The 21,578-nt window shown below is 43.4% G+C and overlaps 1 long non-coding RNA gene across 1 annotated transcript in view; it reads right to left on the bottom strand.

The window, feature by feature from the left end:
- Positions 1 to 2,204: 2,204 nt before the first annotated feature.
- The window catches only part of LOC122795788, a 124,063-nt gene continuing 104,689 nt past the window's right edge, over positions 2,205 to 21,578 (bottom strand). The window contains exons 2-3 of the long non-coding RNA XR_006363855.1: positions 7,217 to 7,261; positions 2,205 to 6,793 (exon numbers count right to left, since the gene is read on the bottom strand). This is a non-coding gene — a long non-coding RNA (uncharacterized LOC122795788). The remainder of the gene's footprint in view (positions 6,794 to 7,216; positions 7,262 to 21,578) is intronic.

The following is a 21,578-nucleotide window of genomic DNA, read 5'->3' as shown; positions in this document are numbered from 1 at the left end:
AATAGGTTCGGGGTCAGCAACAGGGTTTTTATAAAGGAATTTGAGAGAGTCAGGGACTCTGTAGTACCTGTCTGGCTTGACTGGAGCTGGGGGTAAAGAATTGGGATTTAAACTAGATTCAGAGAACACATCCACAATGTCCAACACTGGCGGAATAGCAAGGGGCCTGCGCAGAGTCAGTAAAAGAAAGTCTGAGCCTTTTCTTGGATTCTGAGTAATCCTGGCCCTCCCAATGCAAATGCTCCCTCATGGTATGTAAAGTTTCCCCAAAAGAATAATCCTCAGGAGGAGCTGAAGGAATGGATTCTTCAGCATCAGAATCCTCATGGGGGGGTAAAGAATATCCCTGGTCTGAAGAGGAATCAGAATATATTGATACCTGGGGTCAGAGGAATCAATCTGTATCCTGCCTAGGCCTTTTATCAGGAGGGGGATGGGAACCCCTGATCAGCGTTATCAAGTCTTCGGCCATCTTTAGCATCTGTTTTTTAGGCATGGATGCCTGTCCAGGTGAATGCTGTACTTGCTTTTTTGTCTTTAATGTAGATTTAGTCTTGGCTGTAGTAGCAATGGTAAGTTGCGTAGGCCTGAAATCACCCTCAGAAGCAGATGCCTGCTCAGTGGCTCCAGACCCATCTGAAGGGTTAATCTCCATTGGTCCAACACCTTGAGTATCCAAAGACCTAGGCACCTCCATGTGGGAGTCGGTGGCGGCCTGTGGTTCTGAGCGGGTGTCAGGGGCTGCAAAAGTGCCTCACTGAAAACTGGAGAACCGGCAATTGGCCTTGAAGAGGCTTAGTCAGTTTTGGGCATCAGATGCCTTTCCTTATCTCTGCGGTTTTTGTGCATTCCGGTCGGTTGTTCCGATGGTGTTGTATAATTAAACCTTCGCCCAAAGTAATGGCGAGCAAAATCAAACAGACATTTAATGGTGCGTTTGTTAAATCTCGCACAAAACCGACTAGTGACGTTGTGATCTGGGCCTAGGCATGGAATACAGTAAGAATAAAAATCCTTATGAGGTATTGGCTTCCCACCAGACATACAATTAACTTTTACTGACATCGGTCTGAGGAAAGAAAACGTTTCCCCAATGATGTATTTAGCTTTAATGAAGACTTCGGTTCTGAAATCGAATTTGAAATCTCAGGGGTCGGCCGACCGGCAATTGCGAACTGCTTTTGCTTCGGGCACCATGTGGCAAGAAAGACTGAAGAAAATAGCGTTGGTTGCTTCTTATATACCCCTGGCGCACTGACGTCAGGGAAGAGGCGACAGAAACTGACGCCGGACCAAGACTTTGGAACTCAGGCCGACTGTGGGCCCGCCTGACGGCAGGATAACCCAAGTGTAATGACTGCAGCAGTGAAACACGAACATCTGCAGTCATGAAGCAGGCAGCCATGGCCTGAATCCAGTCTTCTGGGAGGTCTTCCCCTCCCCTCTCAGTAATGAGAATCCAGTCAGAAGCGGATGCCTGCCACATGGCTCTGGATCCAAATTAAGCCTGAGGGTTCTTGGCCCAAGCAGACGTCAGCCCCACCAGTAGGCATGGTGGCTTCAAAAGGGATCCCGCAGAGACCTCAGCAACATGGGAAGCAGAGAAGGTTATAAGACTGCCTTGCCTTCAATAATCTTGAGCCTGGGATAGCTGGTTCTCAAAACTTTTCTTCAGGATTTTCTTTTCTAAAGGAAGACCGATACGGATTTGATGCCACAGAGGTCATAAGCTGCTGATGTTCTTAGTGCAGTTTTAAACAGGTTTTGGACCTTCACTTAACTATATGAAAATTAAAGTAGACCTGCTGGGGCAGTTTGGCATATCAGGCAGAGCAAGCAGTGTGTGGAAAATCCAGTGAGGAATAACCTTTTCCACACTCTACACAGACATTAGATAACTAGTCTAGATGTCAGGGAAATTAACATATATACAAAACCTTTTCTTCTCAATGTGTACTTAAGCATTAGAAGTTTTCTGGCTTCAGACTGGCTGACAGCAAGAGAGAACTGAAAAATGGTGCTGGCCAATGACCCTTTATACCAAGATGTTGAAGGGAAGGGCACTGACCAAGCCTGAAGGAAGGAAACCTCTAGTATTCAAGCCTACCTTGGGCTTCTGCAAGGTAGGAAATCCCAAGAGTAACTACTGCAACAGATCAAACACAAACTTGTATTAAAGAAATAAAGACAAGTGAAAACTCCTGCTGGATGCAAAAAGTTGACATTTTATTGTTCAACTTTAACTGGTGCAGTAAATTCAGGACATGGGCAATATTGGCTCAAATGCTATTAGCAAACAAATTGCCCCTGCAGTGTTCATCTTGTAAGGCAAGGATTATAAATAGTTTTCTGTGGAACAAAATAAAATAAATCAGCAATACTTCAAAACTATACACTTGCTTTCAGTAAGTTCTTCTGAAATGCAATGCAACTTCCAGTTGAGTTGCTCTTCAACATTCATTTATTGCCATTCTTTAGTGTCGAGAGTTTGTATCCTCTGGAAAAGACAAAGTGCTGGCTTCAGCTACGTCCATCGGGTGCACATAAAGTACCTATTAATTTAGTCTTATACAAATTATCCAAATGGAGAGGTCAAGTCACAAATGCAAATACAAAACCTCAGTAATAAACACCTGCACTGCTTGACCACACTGCTTGTGGTATAAACAATGAGATCCATTTTAAGTGGAAAAAAATCCCAAGTTACACTGGAATGAGTAAAATAACGCAGCAGTACCCCACGTTTGCTAATTATGGACACCACAGTTATCAGCAACATTTTATTCTGCTTAACATTATGCAACAGTTAAGCTTTCTGACAATTAGGTTCAAGTGAAAATCAAATGTTTAAGCTTTAAATGAAAGCTGCTGACAAAACAGAACAAACGTAAAGTAATATGCTCAGCCAGGCTGCAACTACTGTTCTGGCTGTCAGCATTAGATCAGTCATGTTTTTCCACAAAGTCTACTTAAGTATATCTTGCTCTGAAATTACTTTGGCTCCACTTTATCACTGCAATGTAGAATACAAATCTATATTACACTCAAAAGCTACAATCAGCAATACTTTCACAGAACACGTGGGAATTTAAAATATTTGCTTTCCTGAAACATGGCAGGAAAATGCCACCATGTGACAAATTTCTGCTAAAACAAGCAGATACTACTAACACATTTACTCATATTTTCTCTGCAAAAAAGTGAAATTTAGACTTGAGACAACACATACCGTCACAGCAAAGTCTTAATTACACATTCCTTGCTCTGCAGCAATAGGTGGACCCAACAATAAGACTTTATGAACAATGTAAACAGTAGTTCTTAACTACAGCATTGCTGTCCTATGTAGCACAGTTCTAAATGCCTTGAGATTTTAAGGCTTAAAACAGGGGGCCAAATGGACCATACGCTTAAGGCTCCTGAAGCAAACTTTTTCAAGCCTATATTGAGATGTGCACTGCTGGACCTCTCAATCTAATCTCCAGCATCAGTGCATTTACTTAAACTGTAAACCAGAAAGCAATGTTACATTTCACTCTGAAACATACTTTGGACCAATTTACAGAAGCAAATATGTATGGTATCACCTAAATATCCTTTTTAGAAAAATAACCAGTAGCAAAATTTTTGATAAACAGACTTCTCTGTATATCACTGTGAACTGCGTACTCCTTCCAAAACACATGCAATATTTTTAAAGCTAAAACTGTTTTTTTGAAATACTATGACTAATACTCACACTAATGAACTACAGCAAGATAATGCTCTGTCCAGCTGAGTACATTTGAAATAAGAAATGGTTTAGGAGGAAAATGTTTAGAATTTACCCTACCAACAGAATTAAAAATATTTTAAATGAAATACAGAAACCGTAACATTTTCTAAAAGATTTTCTATTCAAAACCACTAGTGAATACAGCATCATACAAACATTAGATTTAAGACAATCTATGAAGCCAGTCAGCCTTTGGCTGTAGACATCTGTGCAAAATCTCAATTTATAAATCTTTTTAAAGGGTCAGAATTTAAGCATGGACACCAACACTAAGAAAAAGCAGAATAAGAACGCTATATCTATACAAAACATCTGGGTTAACTTCACAAAGCATCCCCCCCAATTTAAGACATTATATGCCACATTAGCCTGCATCAAATTAGCTTTTGCAGACAAGATATCCGCACCTCAATGAACAGAGGACTCTTGCCACAGCTAAACTATACGTTTCCAGAACTTCTACTGACATTTAGCAGACTGCAAAATTTGACCAAATCTTTCCCAAAAGCCACAAAAGACTGTATGGCTCATGAATGGCATTCACATCAGGGCAGGAAACTAGCTACTACATGGTAGTAAAAATGTGATATTCCCTTACTTATAAGGTTATCCGTAGAATATTCAATTTTTTCTCCAAAGGGCCATTAGCAAACTCCTGAATCATGACTTGCAGCAAAGTAGAGAGGTAATAACGGGATTACAATCTATATACCTATAAGTGTTTTTTCTTCATCTGTGCCAGTAGTTAACCACAAGTTGTTTTGCTTTTAAACAGTATTTTTATCCCAGTTTCCCCTTGCACTAATTCAGACCACTATAACTTCCTGCTGTTACCACTGTTAAAAATTAGGGCCAGAGCATATGAATACACGGAATAAGCCATTAGCCTTGTGGTGTCGTGTTTTTCCTCCTAACATTTTCACTCCCACAAATGGCAACGGTCAGAAGTAATGCTGATGGCCCAGTGAAGTGTGCATGATTCCATATATTCACAGACATCCAAGCTGCAGAACTGTCAGGCAGGAGAAGCACTGGGTCTCAGCTTACTGCACACACTGGAAGCATTGCCAGCACCACTTCTCTGGAGGTGTATCCACACACTGAACTGCAGCTCTCATATTAGGATGGGTATATGCTGGCCATTCATTCCCCAAGTAACTCCCTCTTCCAGCACCGGATCAACTTGCATCATTGGGACTGGTAAGTCAGTGGTTCACCCCTGTGCACTACAGAGATTCTTAGACTTATAAGACACAGGCAAAGTCACTACAATACTAAAACTACCATCTTATTTCACCATTCTTGCAATACGTGACATCTTATGATATTAATGAAATGAATGCAATGCTTAAATTCTGGACCATTTAATCAGGACTGTTTTAAATAAATGAAATGTCTGAAAACAATGCAGATCTCAAAACTCAGACTCGCTACAAAAATTAAATTTAAAAATGGAGAGGGGCTACAGCAATTTCTAGAAGTGCAAGTGTGTGTGTGTGTGTGTAGGAGAGTATTTTCTTATTTCCTGAAAATAAATGCACGTTGATAAAAGTAGCAATTTTCTGGTTTACAGTGCAAGTTTAAACTGGAAGGAAATGATGCTGGAGACAGGTTTATTGAAGATACCACCAAAATATTTGGCAAACGTTCCAATATTAAGAACTGTAAACATTATGCTTCCCTTTTCAATTGGCAGCACTTTGAGAAGACAAAAAAAGTCAAAACCAAATGTGCACAGAAATCTCTAGATAAACTGGAAAACCTGCATCTTACCAACCATATAATAACTTATGTTCCCAAACGATAAATTAACTGTGATAGTTTAACTCAAACAAAATGGTTTCTGTACAGCTAACCTGCATGAAATGAAATTAAAATTTGTGCTGTTTGATGATCACAGTATATTACATTTAAATACATATGCTCTGTTATATTCCTGGCACCCAGGAGAATTATATAATTAAATATACATTTCATGTAGGTGGCAGCTTCTTTACATAATAGTTTTTCAAAAATAGTTTATAGCTGTATATAAATAAGCCACCTACATAGTTAGATTCATACTTTTTGCATGAAAACTATAGATCTCTCATTGTAAAGTATCAACATTTTTAATGTTAATAAAGCTGATGTAACTGAAATGGAAATGTTTTCATTTTCCACAAAGGAAATAGCTATTTTAGGAAAAGTCTAGAACAACACTCATCAGTTGTTTTATCCTGAGCGTCTGGCCTACAGAAGATAGCAGCTTTTTTTTCCATTTTTTTTTGCTTTTCATGCATGCTCACACTCACCCTAATACACACATGCAACTCTTTCACACGCTGGGTAGGCCACTTTATGCTTCCATTCTGCTCACAGGAAGCATGTAGCTAAAGTGTACACTAGCAAACACCTTAAGGCAACGGTTACAATGGGGGTCCAACAGCAAAAAGGTCACTAGTTTCAATAAGGATAAGTAACAAACACTAACTCTTCACTGTAGTCATATTTAAACCCTCCATAGTTTTAAACTTCTCATTTTGTGCAAATTACTTAAACCTTCTACCATTTAAGGCAAAGGCCTCATACTGTAAAGGTCAGAGAATACATACTTCTGTTTGCTCACTTGCTACATTAACATATAAAGTATGTTCAGAGTAAATTTAAGTTTGTGACACTGGTTCCCCAGTGATTAAGACGACAAACAGAAGTCTAGTACAGACAAGAAAACAAAAATACTTGGGAAAAAGAAAGCAGCGGTAACAGAGAGAAAAAACTCCCCCATATTGCCAAGGGAGAAGAATGTTCTCTAACTGAATTTTCTCTGATGGTCATCTTTTAATAACTCATTTGGAATTTTAAATAAATAAGCTTAGTTTTTTCCACCAAAAAGGAGCACTTGGAATTGTGAACAGACAACTAATGCCATGGCTCGGCTTGTCGTTGGTCAAATTCTGCTATTAGCCTTTTAATGTGAGACAGTTTATTGTGCAAATATTCACATCTGTGCTTTTCTTCATGGTAATTAGGGTTGTTCTACAGAGGAAAAGAAACCAGAGTTAGGAACAGAAGCATCACAGAATGAAAAAAATTCAAGTTCATATATCAGTTTACTGGTCGAGTTAAGAATCAGTCCAACTCCACATTTTTCTGCCTCATCCTCATGATCAAACAATGCCAACCGTGGGTAAAAATTGATATACCCACACAGTCGTGGATTACTGTTTAAAGATCAACTGTATGATGACACTCTCAGTACCACAAGCAACAGACTACTGTTACTAGATTACACAGTCAAGTCTCACTCGCATGCAGCTCCAATTTGTTCTGGATATCGTTATGAATGTCACAAGCAGCAGCAATGAGTACATCACAGAACTAAACCAAATGTTTCCACATTTCAGCAAACAGAAGCATTCATAAGCACAGGTCATTAAAGAGAAGCATATGTATACAAACCTGCTTAATTTTCTTGTATTCATGCAGAACTTCATCCAGGATGGTCTGTAAATGAGGGGAAAAAAAAAGTGGACTACATTCCTTTCAATAAGCAGATTAAGTTATGTGCATGCTTACAGAACTAGGAAAAAAATAAAGGAATGTTTACTTACAGTAACAGTTCTTCAGAAGTACAGTATGTATACGAGCCTGCCTCACAGAAAAACTGCTAACCCAAGAAAAAGGGTCAGTACTGCAAACACTCAGCCTATCCGCATGGCTTACACCCCCAGAGGCAGACCTTCTGGATATTAAGGAAGCTAGGAGGCTCAGCACAAAAATACTATTCTGCAAAATGGGAGAGATTTACTGCCTGGTGCCACAATAAGGGTCAAAGCAGCACCCATGCCACTCTGACTTTGGTTTTATACTACCTGAGCTCCTGCAGAAGGGATCATACTCCTCAATCAAAATTCATGCCTCCGCTATCTTTGCTCATTCTCCAACAGAGCTGCCTTTGTTCTCATCCCCTGTTAATACAATTCCTTAGAGGGGTGTCGCATCAGACCACCTAGACCACCACCCACTCCAGCATGGGGCCTTAACTTTGTCCTAGAAAAACTGACTACCTCCTTTTGAACCAACTGCCTCAGCAGAACTGAAGCACCTCGCTTGGAAGTCTGCCTTCCTGATGGCCACTACCTCAGCCAGGAGGGTTTCCGAGCTTCAGGCTCTCATGGCCATTGAACCTTTCATTTTCCATGCAGACAGGGTGTCTTAGAACCAACCCCTCCTTTATGAGTAAGATGGTATCTGACGTGGCCCTTAATCAGGCTATTTATCTCCCTACCTTCGTTCCAAACCCACAAAATAGGAGTGAAAGGATTCTCTACACATTAGATGCGCGCAGACAGCTTAGAAACTATCTGGATAGGACCACGTCTTTCAGAAAAAGTACAGTTGTGTACACTTACCATAAATGTAGATGTTGAGTGTCTTCACTGTTGCAGTCATTACATCTGGGTTATGTGCCTGCACGGAGCCCTCAGCTGGCCTGAATATCAGTCTTGGATTCCTGCATCGGATGCAGTCTTCTTCCACGATTGTCAGGTTGTCAAGGGTATAAAACATGCAGCAGACGCCACACCTCCATCAAAAATCAAATACACCAGAAAGCCTAAAAAGTACAGTTGTGTACACTTACCATAAATGTACAGGTTAGAGTGTATTCACTGTTGCAGTCATTACCTTTGGGGTAATCTGCTGGCAGGTTGCCCTCAGTCGGCCTGAATTCCAAAGTCTTGGGTCCTGCGTCGGTTGCTGTCTTCCCTTCCATGACGTCAGGGGTATAAAACATGCAGCAGACGCCATTTTCTTTAGTTTTTCTTGCCCCCGATGTCAGGTGCCCCCAAAAGGTTAGCAATATCATATAAATATACATGTATCAATACAAACTTTACCTTCAACTACAAGCAAATACACCACATAGGTTGTAGAAGATAGAGAAAGAAAGATAACCTTTAGAATGACGGGGATGGGCAGGAGGGTAACCTGAACTGCAACAGTGAATACACCAACATCAACATTTATGGTAAGTGTAGACAACTGTACTACGTTCTTCGTGTTTCAAAGTTGCAGTCATTACATTTGGGGAGAATCCCAAAGCTATGGTTGGGAGGCTGGAGCTAAACAGCATTAGGTGCTGCTATAATGCCCTGCAGTGGCAAAGCCTGCACTGGACTTAAGAGTAAAGAGGCAAATGGTAATGCTTTGTAAAGATGTGAACAGAACTCACAGTAGCAGCCTCTAGAACGTCTTTGGTTGGTACTCCTCTGAGTAAGGCTGAAGTAGCTGCAGCTCTGGTGGAATGAGACCTAATGCCCTTGGGCACAGGTTTATAGGTTCATAGGTTCATACTAGGCTATCTGCCCGAGGGCATTTATAAGCCTAGCCCATAGTTTTGTGGCTTACGCCACCCCTTTAGTTTGGAGAAACTATGCCCATTATTTTGCTGTGCCTCTGTCGAGCAGTGACACTGAGGTAACCCCTGGGGTGTATCTGCGATCTCCCATCCATTGGTCAAGATTCCTCTTGAACAAGGCCAGCGAGGTGCTCTGCCTCACATAAACCGGGATTTTGTTCCACAGCATAGGGAGTCTTTGGGTGATGAATCTATCCCTCCAGCACGTCCTATTAATAACAGTGTCGAGGTTTAAGTCTCCCGCCCTTGTGGCTCTGAGGGATCTAAATTTTTTGAGATGAAGCATGTTCATCAAATCTGGGTTTGACATGGCCTTGTATGTCAGGCATAGGTCACCTCTGAGCAAGCGGTAAGCAACTGAATATAACTGGAGTTCTTTCAGTCGGGCAGCATAAGACAGATTTTTGAGACCCTTTATTCCTTTTGGTGAGGAACTTTTGTGGCCTCTCCAGCTGCTGCAAGTGTCGGGTCAGATACATTCCGAATGGGGCATTGTACTCGATCATTGGTCTGATGAGTGATGAGTATAGGGAGACTATGACTTCCCTTGATCTAGATGTGAATCCCTTCATAAGGTGGGCAATGTAGAAGGTCTTCCTAACTACTTTAGCAATATGAGTGTCGAATGAAAGGCTACTGTCAACCTGGGTTCCCAGGTCCCTAATAACTTCTTCTGTGTTCAGGGGATTGCCACCTATATGGTAGCTAGGGGTAACCTCATTTTTCCTGAAGGGTATGACTATGCATTTCTTGGCATTTAACTTTAGGCCATGGCTCTGGCACCAGTTATCCGTTTCTGTGAGACCCTTCTGAAGGATATCTGTGTCGGATGTGTTTTCAACTACGGCGCCCAGTTTGCAGTCATCTGCAAACTTTGTCAGCCATAACCCTCCTGTGTTTGCTTGTACTTCAGAAAAGTAGATGCCAAACAAGAGTGGGCCCAGGACTGAGCCCTGTGGGACACCACTTGTGACAGGCTTTGAGTCTGACATGGCACCAGCAACTCTGACCCTGTGGGTTCTGTCACTCAGCCAGTTTGCAACCCATCTTGTAATGTATGGGTTTACATTTAAGTTGAGTTTTTCAATGATACCCGAGGGAGGTATTGTATCAAAGCCTTCGCCATGTCTAGGTAGGCTGTATGGACTGCCTTCCCCTCGTCAATGGCCTTGGTGACTCTTTCGAAAAAGTCAACCAAGTTTAGAAGGCATGATCTGCCTTTGACAAAGCCAAACTGGGTTGGATCCAAAGTCTGCAAGTTCCCTATGTCTATTTATGAGATCCATTATGATCCTCTCCATGGCTTTGCAGATAAGGCTGGTCAAGCTAATGGTACGGTAATTTCCAGGGTCGGTGGAGGCACCGCCTTTGTGGAGTGGGACCACAGTCGCTGTGCGCCACTCCCTGGGTATGTATCCGGAGGTGAGACTAAGATTAAACAGCTGTCCTAACTGTGGGTTTAATTCCTCATTGAGTTCATGGAGCACACAGCCGGGGACACCATCAGTCCCCATGGATGCTGTGTTCTTTGCCTTGGAGAGAGCAGTTCTCACCTGGGCGTTAAGAGATGTTTGGGAGGCTACAATCATTTGGTATAGATATCTCTCCTTTAGGGGTGAGAAGTTTGCACTGAACCTGTCAGCCAGTATGTTGGCAATGTCTGCAGGATCAGTAATCTTCACATCATTTTGAACTAATTCTGAGCATATCTGGGAGTTTCCTCCTAGGTTTCTGACATAGCTAAAGAATGCCTTATGGTTGTCTTTAGAATCCTTAGCTATTTTTTTCTCAAAATTAGCTTTGGATGATTTTATGAGAGCTCTTAGCTTTTTACTTATAGTGATCAGCGGTGTCTTACCTTTTAAGGATTTTGCTCTATCTTGTAGTAGCTTTCTCCTTTTGTTGTAGAGTTTGTTTATGGCTGGGGTCCACCAGACTGGACGCTTGCCTTTGGTACAAAGAGTCTTTGTTTTGCTTGGGATTGCCTGATCCATGCAGCCCTGCAGGTGCTGGTAGAAGGCATTTGTAAGTGATTCAGCGGTTTGAGTAATGTTAACCGCCGGCTCAGGGGCGTTAAAGGAGACCACACTAGTCTTTAGAAGTGTGAAGTCGGCTTTCGAGAAGTTCTTTACTGTGGTCTTTTTCATTTCGGGTGGGGCGGGATGAGGACCTCCAGCGAGATTAGTTTGTGATCAGATCTCACCAGTGAGGGGTATACTTCCGGCGTTGAACATTGTGCTCCCATGTTCGTCATGAGATCAAGTATGTTTTCTCCTCTTGTGGGATGGTGACTAGTTGTTCCATGGCATTTGAGTTTATGAATTCCAGGAACTTTTGGGCTAGAGTGTTTGGGCTTGAGTAGTGTTCCCAGTCTATATTAGGGTAGTTGAAGTCATCTAGTATGATGGTGTTCGGAGATACATTTATCCCCTCCAGTGTTTTCAGGAAGGCCAAATGAGGTTCCTGAGTTTGCGAGGGTGGCCTGTAACATGCTACAAATTGCAGAGCAGTCTTGCCTATGATTAATTGCACCTGGATGGTTTCCGATGCATCGTGCGATGCCACCAATCTTGAGGTGTGGATGTCCTTGATGAATATGGATACCCCTCCTCCTTTCTTGGTATTGTCCGGGTTTTGGGGCCTAACGCATGATATGAGGTAAAACCTGATAGTGCTGGGGTGCTCTCAGGAGCCTTGAACCAGGTTTCTGTCACAGCACAGACATCGATGTTCTCCATACTGAGAAGGGCCTCGAATGCGTGCATCTTGAGGTTGAGACTTCTGGCATTGAGCAGCATTACCCTTAGTTTTTCTTTGTTTTGTTCTAGGGTGGTAGGTTTAGAATTTGAGCCTTGCCTAAAAAAGGCACTATGGGGGTGGCAAGAGCCTTTGCCAAAATCCGGAATCCCAGGGGTGACAAGTGCAAGCCGTCCCTTGCGAAGCAGCGTGGCTTGTCCAGCATGTCATCCCAGGCAGACAGACATTGGCTCCCCTTTGAATGACACCAGAGTTTAAGCCAATTGTTAAAGCCGATCATCTTATCTCTGTATTGTGGCATCATTCTTGGTGAAGGTAGGATACTGCTCAAGGTCAGGGTCATACCTGCTTGGGCTACATAATCAGAGAGCTCCTCTATGTCTCTTTTCATGTAGCCCAAGGAGGTACGTCTCAGGTCGTTAACACCAGCGTGGACAATGATTGAGTCGTACTTGTACCTGCTGTTGAGAGACCTGAGTGCATGCGTTATGTGGCGGATTCTAGCACCCGACAGGCAGCTTACTGTGACCTTCTCCTTAGTCTGGTGAGCGGGACGTCAGTGTGTCTGACTATGGAGTCACGAATGACTAGTGTGTCTGGCATTGTGTTTGGCCTTAAGGGCTGTGACTGCTTGACACTCTGACTGTGTGGTCTATGTGTTGCAGGTGTTGTGTTCTGAGGTGGTAGTTGTTTGGGTGTCTGCTTTGGTGGCCTCTGCTGTTTTGGTAGATTTTTGATCAGAGCCTCCAAGTATGTCTGTGTGTTTATGTGTATGATTTGAGGTTGTGATTGTATTATGTGAGACTGGGTCTATAGTGTGTGTGGTTACCTTCTCCTCCTGTCTGGTCATGCCAGTCCTATGTTGAGAGAGCTCAGCCTCCAGTTTGGCCGTATAGTTGCATCTCTCGCATGTACTTGTGTTTTGTGGGAGGAGGAGAGGGTTGTCTGTGTACATGAGGCAATTGTAACATTGCCTCAATATTCCCAGGTTCACCAGCTGAGCAGGAGAGGACATTAGCAACTGATCCCTTGACATGCTAGAAGGAATAGACAGAAAACTTAAGAAAAGGTTCTTGGGGATGTGGGTGACCGAGAAATGGGGTTTGCTTTTTTGGGGTACTTTCTATAACAAGAGTGCTGTATCGAGGTGATAAGTACTGTAGGAGCAAGTGCTTCGCTATACAGATAGAGAATAGTCTACTTGGGAGTCAAGTAGAGATAATTTATAGTTGTAGGATACACTAAATAGAACAGTAGTATACTTTGAGGAAGGTAGTTTTAAGGGAAAATTTGAAGAGTGGACTTTAGGTAGCCCTAATAGTTTAAATCTGATTAACCGGCGCTGCCCTAGTGTGCAACGGTAGCAGCTCCGTGCTAAATCGCGCTAACGCGTGCTTTATAGCAGGGGGCTGGAAAAACCAGGAAATGACCCAAAATGGCCGACGAATTACTAGTTGCTGCTTCTAACCACTCCTCTGAGGACAAACAAGCAGCTCAGTACTCCCCACTCCCACTGGTGAGTAAAGAAACTACCTCTGGCCACACAAGAAAATGGAGGAACACAGAAACCAAATACAAAGCCCAGGGATCAGCAAAATCTGATCACTGGAACAACTAGCTGGTAACTAGCTAGGAAAGCTACTTACCATAGTGTAAGTAGCAGAAACGGATGCAGTGGCTTATCCACTTTGAAATTGTCTGCTTTGAAATAGCCTTTCCTTCTGACCCCGAAGCATATGACACTAGTAATTGCTCAGTTTTTCTTAGAGCTTTAGTCCTGCTCAAGCAGAACCTTAGCGGTCTGCGAACTTCCAAGGAATGCAGGATTCTCTCCCCTTTGTTCTGCGGATTTGGATAAAAAGTTGGCAGATGAATTATTTGGTTAAGAGCCACACTGGAAAACACCTTAGGCATAAAAGTAGGATTTGTCCTCAGACACCCTATCCAGGTAAAATATGATTAAAAGGTTCTACAGCCATGAGGGCCTGTAGCTCTGAAACTCTTCTGGCTGAAGTAATTTCTAGAAGCAGAGCTGTCTTCGATAAGAACTTTATATTAGCGGTAGCAGCTGGTTCAAATGGAGGCAGGGTGAGTTTTTCCAACACATAGTTGAGGTCCCATGCAGGCAATGGTGATCTTCTAGGGGGCCTTAAATTTTTGGCTCCTCTAAGATACTGCTTTAGTAAAGGATGAGAAAAGATTGGTGGGTCTGTGTTGTAATGAGCTGAAATGGCAGAGACATGGATTTTGATTGATGAGAAAGATAGGCCTTTGTCAAGCATCTCAGTTAAGTATGGCAGTATCCGAGGAATATTTGGTTCTGCTGTATCAGTTCTTTGTGCTCGATTCCAAGCACAGAATCTCTTTCATTTGTCAGCATAAGATTTTCTAGTACAAAGCCTTCTGGCTTCCAAAATGACATCCATCACAGCTTTACTGAGAGGTGGTGTTTGTATGATTACCCATACTGCCAGGTTTAGAGTCTGTTGCTGATTGTGCAGTATCGGATTGTTTTGCTGGGACAGTAGTTGTGGTATCTGAGGCAAGGTCCAAGCTGGGTATTGAGAAGTTCCATAGGACTGGGTACCAGTATTGGCGGGGCCAGTCCAGAGCAATTAATATCTTTGGCTTCTCTTCTGACTTTTAGGAGGACCTCTGGTAGAAGAGGCAGAGGAGGAAAGGTGTAAACTGATAGGTTTTTCCAACTGAAGGATAGGGCGTCCACTTTCCATACTTGTCTGTGTTAAGTCCTTGTACAGAATCTTTTCAGTTGATCATTTTGAGGAGAGGCAAATAGATCTATGTCTGGGCTACCCCATTTCTCTGTTATCATGCGGAAGACTTGTGGATTTAGTTTCCACTCGTGAGGATCCATAAGGTTTCTGCTTAAATAGTCTGCCAGAGTGTTTTGTTTTCCTGGCAGGAATTGAGCTTGAAGATGTATTAAGTAGGTCAAAGCTGCGGCCCACAGTGCCATGGCTAATCTGCAAAGGGGATAAGTGTGTGCCCCCTTGCTTGTTTATATACCACATGACTGTGGTGTTGTCTGTCTTTACCAGTAGCTGTCCTGGATGAGTTAAGTCCTTGAAAGCTGTTAGGGCATTTTGAACAGCTAGTATCTCTCTTTCTGGTTGATATGTAGATGCATTTGCTTTGGGTCCCATATGCCCAGAACGCATCTTCCTGCCATGTGGACCTCCCAGGTATAATCTGATGAGTCTGTTAAGGTTTGGCTGGCAAGGGGTAGAGTGAAGGGCCGTCCCATATTTTGGTGACAGGCCTTTGCCCACCATAGGAACTCCTGTTGCAGGGAGGGAATGAGAGGAGACTGTGAATGTTGACTCCATAAACTTTTTAGGTACCACTGAAGTTTCCTCACATGCAGTCTTGCATATGGAATTAGTAGGATGCAGGATGCCATGAAGCCCAGAGCCTGCAGAATTTGTCTTGCAGAAGACTGGGTTTTTGTTGCCAGTTTGAAGTCAGTTGCCTTTGTCTGGCGTAAGGTAAGCCATCTGGGCAGTTGCATTCAAGCTTGCACCCAGGAATGTTCTTTTGTGAGGGTACCAGTTGTGATTTATTTTTGTTTATAGTGTACCCTAGGCAGGTTAGAAGCCTTTTCACAAACACCAGGTGTCGAAGAAGAGTGTCCTTGTTCTCTGCTTGAGACAGTTGTCCAAGTAAGGATATATTTGTATACTTCTTTGTCTGCAAAATGCAATTACTGGTGCCAGGCATTTTGTAAAGACTGTGGGCGCAGTAGATAAGCCAAAGGGCAGTGCAGAGAATTGGTAATGCATTGAGCCAGCCTTGAATCAGAGGTATCTTCTACACGACTGTCTTATTGGGACATGCAGGTATGCCTCTTAGGTCTGTCACCAGCCAAGCATTCTTGCGCAGCATGGGCAGAAGCTACTGCAAAGTCAGCATTTTGAATTTTGGAATGTCCAGGTGTGTTCAAAATTGACAAATCCAGTATTGGCCGCCAGGCCTTGTACTTTCTGGGTACCAAGAATAGTCTTGAGTAAAAACCTTGTCCTTTTTCCTGTTCTGGTACTGGTTCAATGGCCCCCATATCCATGAGGGACGTAACCTGTTTGTGCCTTTGTCCACTGATTTTTGGGCAGATCTGGCCAACCATTTGCCATTGGCAGAGTGTGGAAATGGAATCTGTACCCCTGTGATACTATGTTTAGTACCCACTTGTCCTGGGTTATTAACTGCCAATTTTGAGCAAAAAGTGCCAATTTCCCCCCTAAGGATGCTGTCAAAACATAAGTGCTTGGTGTAGGCAGAGAGAAGTTATTGGGACTGTTCTGTAGGTATGCGCTTTATCTCCCCGATTTGGAGGTAGATGCGCCCCATTGTTTTGACCTGTACGAATCTTGCGCCTGGTATCTGGAACCCTTTGGGCTTCTGGATTTGTCCCTTTGAGCTCTGACACAGGAAAGGACCAAATTTTTTGTAGGTCAGTTGTCTACTGAATCTTGGTGGTTGCACTTGTCACAGGGTCAGCTGGGTTTCTAAATAAAAATTTATGTGAGTCAGGGACTCTGTCAGGCTTACTGGGAGCCGGAGGTAAAGAGTCAAGGGATATGGCTTGACTCCGAAAACACATCATTCACAACGTCTAAAACAGGGGGAATGGCTAAAAGGCTTGTGCTGAGGGAGAAGGAAATCCCAGAGCCTTTTTTTGATTCTGAGAAGTTGACTCTCCCAGTGAAAATGCTCCCTCAAAGTATGCAAGGTTTCTCCAAATGAATAATCCTCTGGAGGAGATGCAGATGGAATAGACTCCTCAGCATCAGAATCTTCAATTCCTGATCAGAAGAGGAATCAGAAGAAATAGAAACCTGATCTGAAGATCAGTGTCTTGCCTAGGCCTCTTATCTGGAGGGCGTCGTTTTTTTTTTTAGTTTTAGAAGTTGTCTTTGCCTTTGGTTTTGCAGCTGTCGTTGGTTTGATATATAAATGTTGAAGTCTGAAAACACCCTCAGAAGCCGGTGCCTGCTCAGCGGCTCAGGACCCATCCGAGGGAGATACATCAGTCAGTCCAATACCTTGAATATCTTGAGTTATGCCAGACACCACATGGGTGTCGGTAGAGACCTGCGACTCGAAGGTAGCAGGTATCAGGGGCTGCGAAAGTGCCTGAGTACCGGCGACTGGCTTAGAAGCTTCAGTTATGGATCTCGACTGCCTTTGTCTGTCCTTTTCTTTGCGATTTTTTAATGTACTCCGGTAGTCAGATTGCTATTAGACATTTCTGGGTAGTTAAATGTTTCCAAAATATTTTGATGCAAAAATATATAGACGCTTAATAGTGCGTTGGTTAAATCTAGCACAAAACAGACAGCCAGGCACGTTGTGATCAGGGCCTAGGCAGGGAAAACTGTATAAATGGAAATCCTTACGAGGTATTTGCTTCCCCCAAGTAATGCAATTAACCTTTTTCGGTAAAAAGAAAGAAAAAAGCTTCTCCAACGGGGTATTTGGCTTAATTGAAGACTTCGGTTCTGAAACCGAAACTCGAATATTTCAGTAGTCGGCCGACCGGCACTTGCGAAATGCTTCTGCTTCGGGCACTGCACGAAAGACTGAAGAAAATGGAGTTGGCTGCATGTTTTATACCCCTGACGACCTGACATCATGGAAGAGAAGACAGCAACAGACGCAGGACCCAAGACTTTGGAATTCAGGCAGACTGAGGGCAACCTGCCAGCAGATTACCCCAAATGCAAGGTCTGCAATAGTGAAACACGAAGATCAAGAAGGAAAGGTAGAGCCAAGAGAAGTCAGGGGGCTGGAGGACTGGAAAGTACAGTTTTGTACCTACCATAAATGTATATGCTAGAGTGATAATACAGCTGCAGTCATAACAGATGGGTTCTCCTGCAGTCAGGCGGGTCCTCGGTCGGCCGAATTCCAAAGTCTAGGTCCGGCGTCGGATGTCGTCACTTCTTCCCTGACGTCAGTGCGACAGGGGTATAAAAGAACCAGCAGACGCCATTTTCTTCAGTTTTTCTTGCCCCAGATGTCAGGTGCCCCCAGAAGGAAGGCAATACATAAAGTTATGTAGTAATGCAATGCAATATAATCAAAAACAGTAGTTGCAAGCAAATACACCAAAAGGATACCCCTAGAGGGGAAGGAGGGAGGGAAACCTGGACTGCAGCTGTATTAGCACTCGAACATCTACATTTATGGTAGGTACAAAACTGTACTATGTTCATCTTGCATACAGCTGCAGTCATAACAGATGGGTAGAATCCCAAAGCTAAGAAAGGGGTGGTAGGCACTAGGTGGAACTAGGAGGAGCCAGAATGCACTGCAAGACTGCAGTGGCAAAGCCTGCTCTAGATTTAAAGTATAATGGTAGGTTGTAGTGCTTGGAGAAGGTATGCACAGAACTCCAAGTGGCTGCTTCCAAAATATCCTTGGTAGGAACTCCTCTGAGGAAGGCTGCAGAGGTGGCTGTGGCCCTGGTGGAATGAATTCTAATGCCTGTAGGTACAGTTTTGCCATGAAAGGAATAGCAAAAGCGTATGCAGTGGGCTATCCATTTTGAGATTGTCTGTTTGGAAATTGGCTTTCCTTGAGCTCCTACTGCATAGGCCACAAAGAGCTGTTCTGATTTTCTGAAAGGCTTTGTTCTGTCCAAATAACGCAGTTGTCTGGATGTCCAAGGAATGTAGTAATCTCTCCCCTTTGTTTTGAGGATTAGGATAAAAAGTAGGTAAATGTATGGCCTGATTTAAAGCTACCCTGGATACCACTTTAGGCATAAAGGATGGGTTGGTTCGTAAGGAAACACTGTCCTGATGGAAGATGATAAAAGGCTGGACAGCCATGAGAGCCTGTAGTTCTGAAACTCTACGAGCTGAAGTGATGGCCAGAAGGAAAGCTGTTTTCCAGGACAAATATTGCAAATCTGATGAGGCAGCTGGCTCAAAAGGAGGCAAAGTCAGTTTTTCCAGAATGAAATTAAGATCCCAAGCAGGTATTCGTTGTTTCCTTGGAGGTCTTAAATTCTTAGCCCCTCTGAGGAACTGTCTTAATAGAGGGTGAGAGAATAAAGGTGGATCAGTGTTGTACTCTGCAGAAATGGCTGAGGCATGGATTTTGATGGAGGAGAACGAAAGTCCACTGCTTAGCAGTTCAGCCAAATATTGTAGTATTTGAGGTAAATTCAGTTTTCCAGGGTTCTGGCCCCTTTTCTCATTCCAGACAAAAACGTTTCCATTTTGCGGAGTAAGCTTTTCTAGTGGATGGCCTTCTGGACTCCAAAATAACATCCTGCACCTCCTTGGAGAGTAGAGCCTGCTGTGATGCTAAGGAATCTTCCATGCGGCTAGATTGAGTGTTTTTAGCTGACTGTGAAGAGTTTTGAAGCTGTGCTGAGTCAGAAGAGGAGGCATTAAGAGGCAGGGTCCATGGTGGGGAATGCGTCAGGCTCCTCAGGAGTGGGTACCAGTGTTGCCTTGGCCAGTCTGGAGCAACGAGGATCATCTTTGGTCTGTCTGCTCTGGTCTTCAATAGGACTTTGGGCAGCAGAGGAAGAGGCGGGAAGGCATAAACTGTCATTGATGTCCAACTGAAAGAGAGAGCATCCACTCTCCAGGCCTATGGATGGAAGATCCTTGAGCAGAATTTTGTCAATTGATGATTTTTGTGGGAGGCAAAGAGATCTATGTCTGGCCTTCCCCATTCTTGGATTTCTGTAAAAACTTTTGGATGCAACTTCCATTCGTGTGGATCTGTCATATTCCTGCTTAGGTTGTCTGCCAGCGTGTTTTCCTTGCAGTTCCATTTGTAAGTCCATGGTCATGTTCCAAAGTGACATGGCCAGTCTGCATAGGGGATAAGAATGTGTTCCTCCCTGCTTGTTTATGTACCACATAACTGTGGTGTTGTCCGTTCTTCTCAATAGTTGACCTGGTTGTAGAAGGTCCTTGAAAGCTATAATAGCATTTATTACTGCTAGCATTTCTTTTTGATTGATGTGAAGGTGCTTTTCTTTTTGGGACCATTTGCTCTGAATACACCGGTCTGTCATGTGCGCCCCCCCAGGCGTAGTCAGAGGCATCTGTTGTGATGACGATTTGCTTGCGGCTTGGTGAATGGAAGACCTGTGTTTGACATGCTTGAGCCCACCACAGAAATTCCTTTTGCAGACATGGAATTAGTGGCATTGTTTCCAAACTGTGGCTGTGTTGAGACCATATGTTTTTTTAGGTACCATTGTAGTTCTCATATGCAGCTTTGCACATGGGATTAGTAAGATGCAAGATGCCATGAATCCCAGAGCCTGCAGGATTTTCCTTGCAGTCAGCCTGGTGCAATTTGCCAGTGTTCTGAAATATTGAATTAGTTACCCCTGTTTCTCTGGCATGAGGTAGGCCATCTGGGTGTTTGTGTCCAAACTGGCACCCAGGAAAATTATCTTCCGAGAGGGTATTAGCCTTGATTTCTCTTTGTTGACTGTGTACCCCAGAGAGTTTAATAACATTACATAAGCCAGATGTTTCAGAAGAATGTGCTTGCTGTCCGCTTGGATCAGGCAGTCATCCAAATAAGGGTATATTTGTATCCCTTGAAGTCTGCAGTAGGCAATTACTGATGCCAGGCATTTCGTGAATACTCTGGGCGCAGTAGAAAAGCCAAAGGGCAATGCGGAGAATTGATAATGGGTTGAACCTGCAAGAAATCTGAGGTATCTTCTGCAATTTTGTCCGATTGGGACATGCAGGTATGCCTCCTTGAGGTCCAATGTTACCAGCCAAGACTCCTTGCCCAGCATGGGAAGTTGCTGCTGTAGAGTTAGCATCTTGAATTTTGGTACGAGTAGGAATGTGTTTAGGATGGAAGGATCCAAAATAGGTCTCCAATCTTTCCCCTTCCTTGGCACCAGAAATAGCCTGGAATAAAAATCTTGACCTTGTTCGGGTGTAGGTACCTCTTGAATAGCTTTCATGTTTATAAGATCTGAAATTTGCTTTTGTGCTACTGTCCTTTGATTGTGTGGCAGGTTTGGCATGCCTCATTTTTGGAAGGGTATGAAAATGGAATTTGTAGCCTCTGTTTATAATGTCCAGGATCCATTTGTCCTTTGTGACATGCCAATTTTTTGAGAATAGTGCCAGCTTTCCTCCTAAGGGGGCTGCCATTTGAGACCTGGTTGGCATGCAAAGTCATTGGGTTTGCTTTATGAAAGATTGTGAGTTGTCCTCACCACCTCTGTGTAGGAGCTTGCCATTGTCTGCCTCTGTACAATCCTTGTGATTGTCCTCTGCCCCTCGGGCGCCTGTATCTGCCTCTGAGGTCTGTCTGTGGCAGGAAGACCAGTTTTTGGAAGGCCAATTTCTACTAAAACGTGGGGGTTGAACCGGCAGAAATTCTTTCACAGTTTGCATTGATTTAGCCTTTTCCTCCATTTTCCGTAATACTTCCTCAGCATTTGCCCCAAATAGTACATCCTTTTGAAGAGGGGTGTCTAGTAGTTTAGCTTTGACATGATCAGGCAAGGCTTGTTCCTTGGGCCAGACATGCCTACGTATGACTGAGCCTGTAACAGCAGCTCTACATGAGGCCTCTAGAGCATCAAAACCACATTGTAAGGTATGTTTACCCACTTGTTCTGCACTA

Source organism: Protopterus annectens, chromosome 2.part2 (assembly GCF_019279795.1).
Source record: "Protopterus annectens isolate FY-2018-M chromosome 2.part2, PAN1.0, whole genome shotgun sequence".
NCBI lineage: Eukaryota > Metazoa > Chordata > Ceratodontiformes > Protopteridae > Protopterus > Protopterus annectens.
Note: the sequence above shows the minus strand (reverse complement) of the source record. Positions and strands in the feature narration are given on the sequence as shown.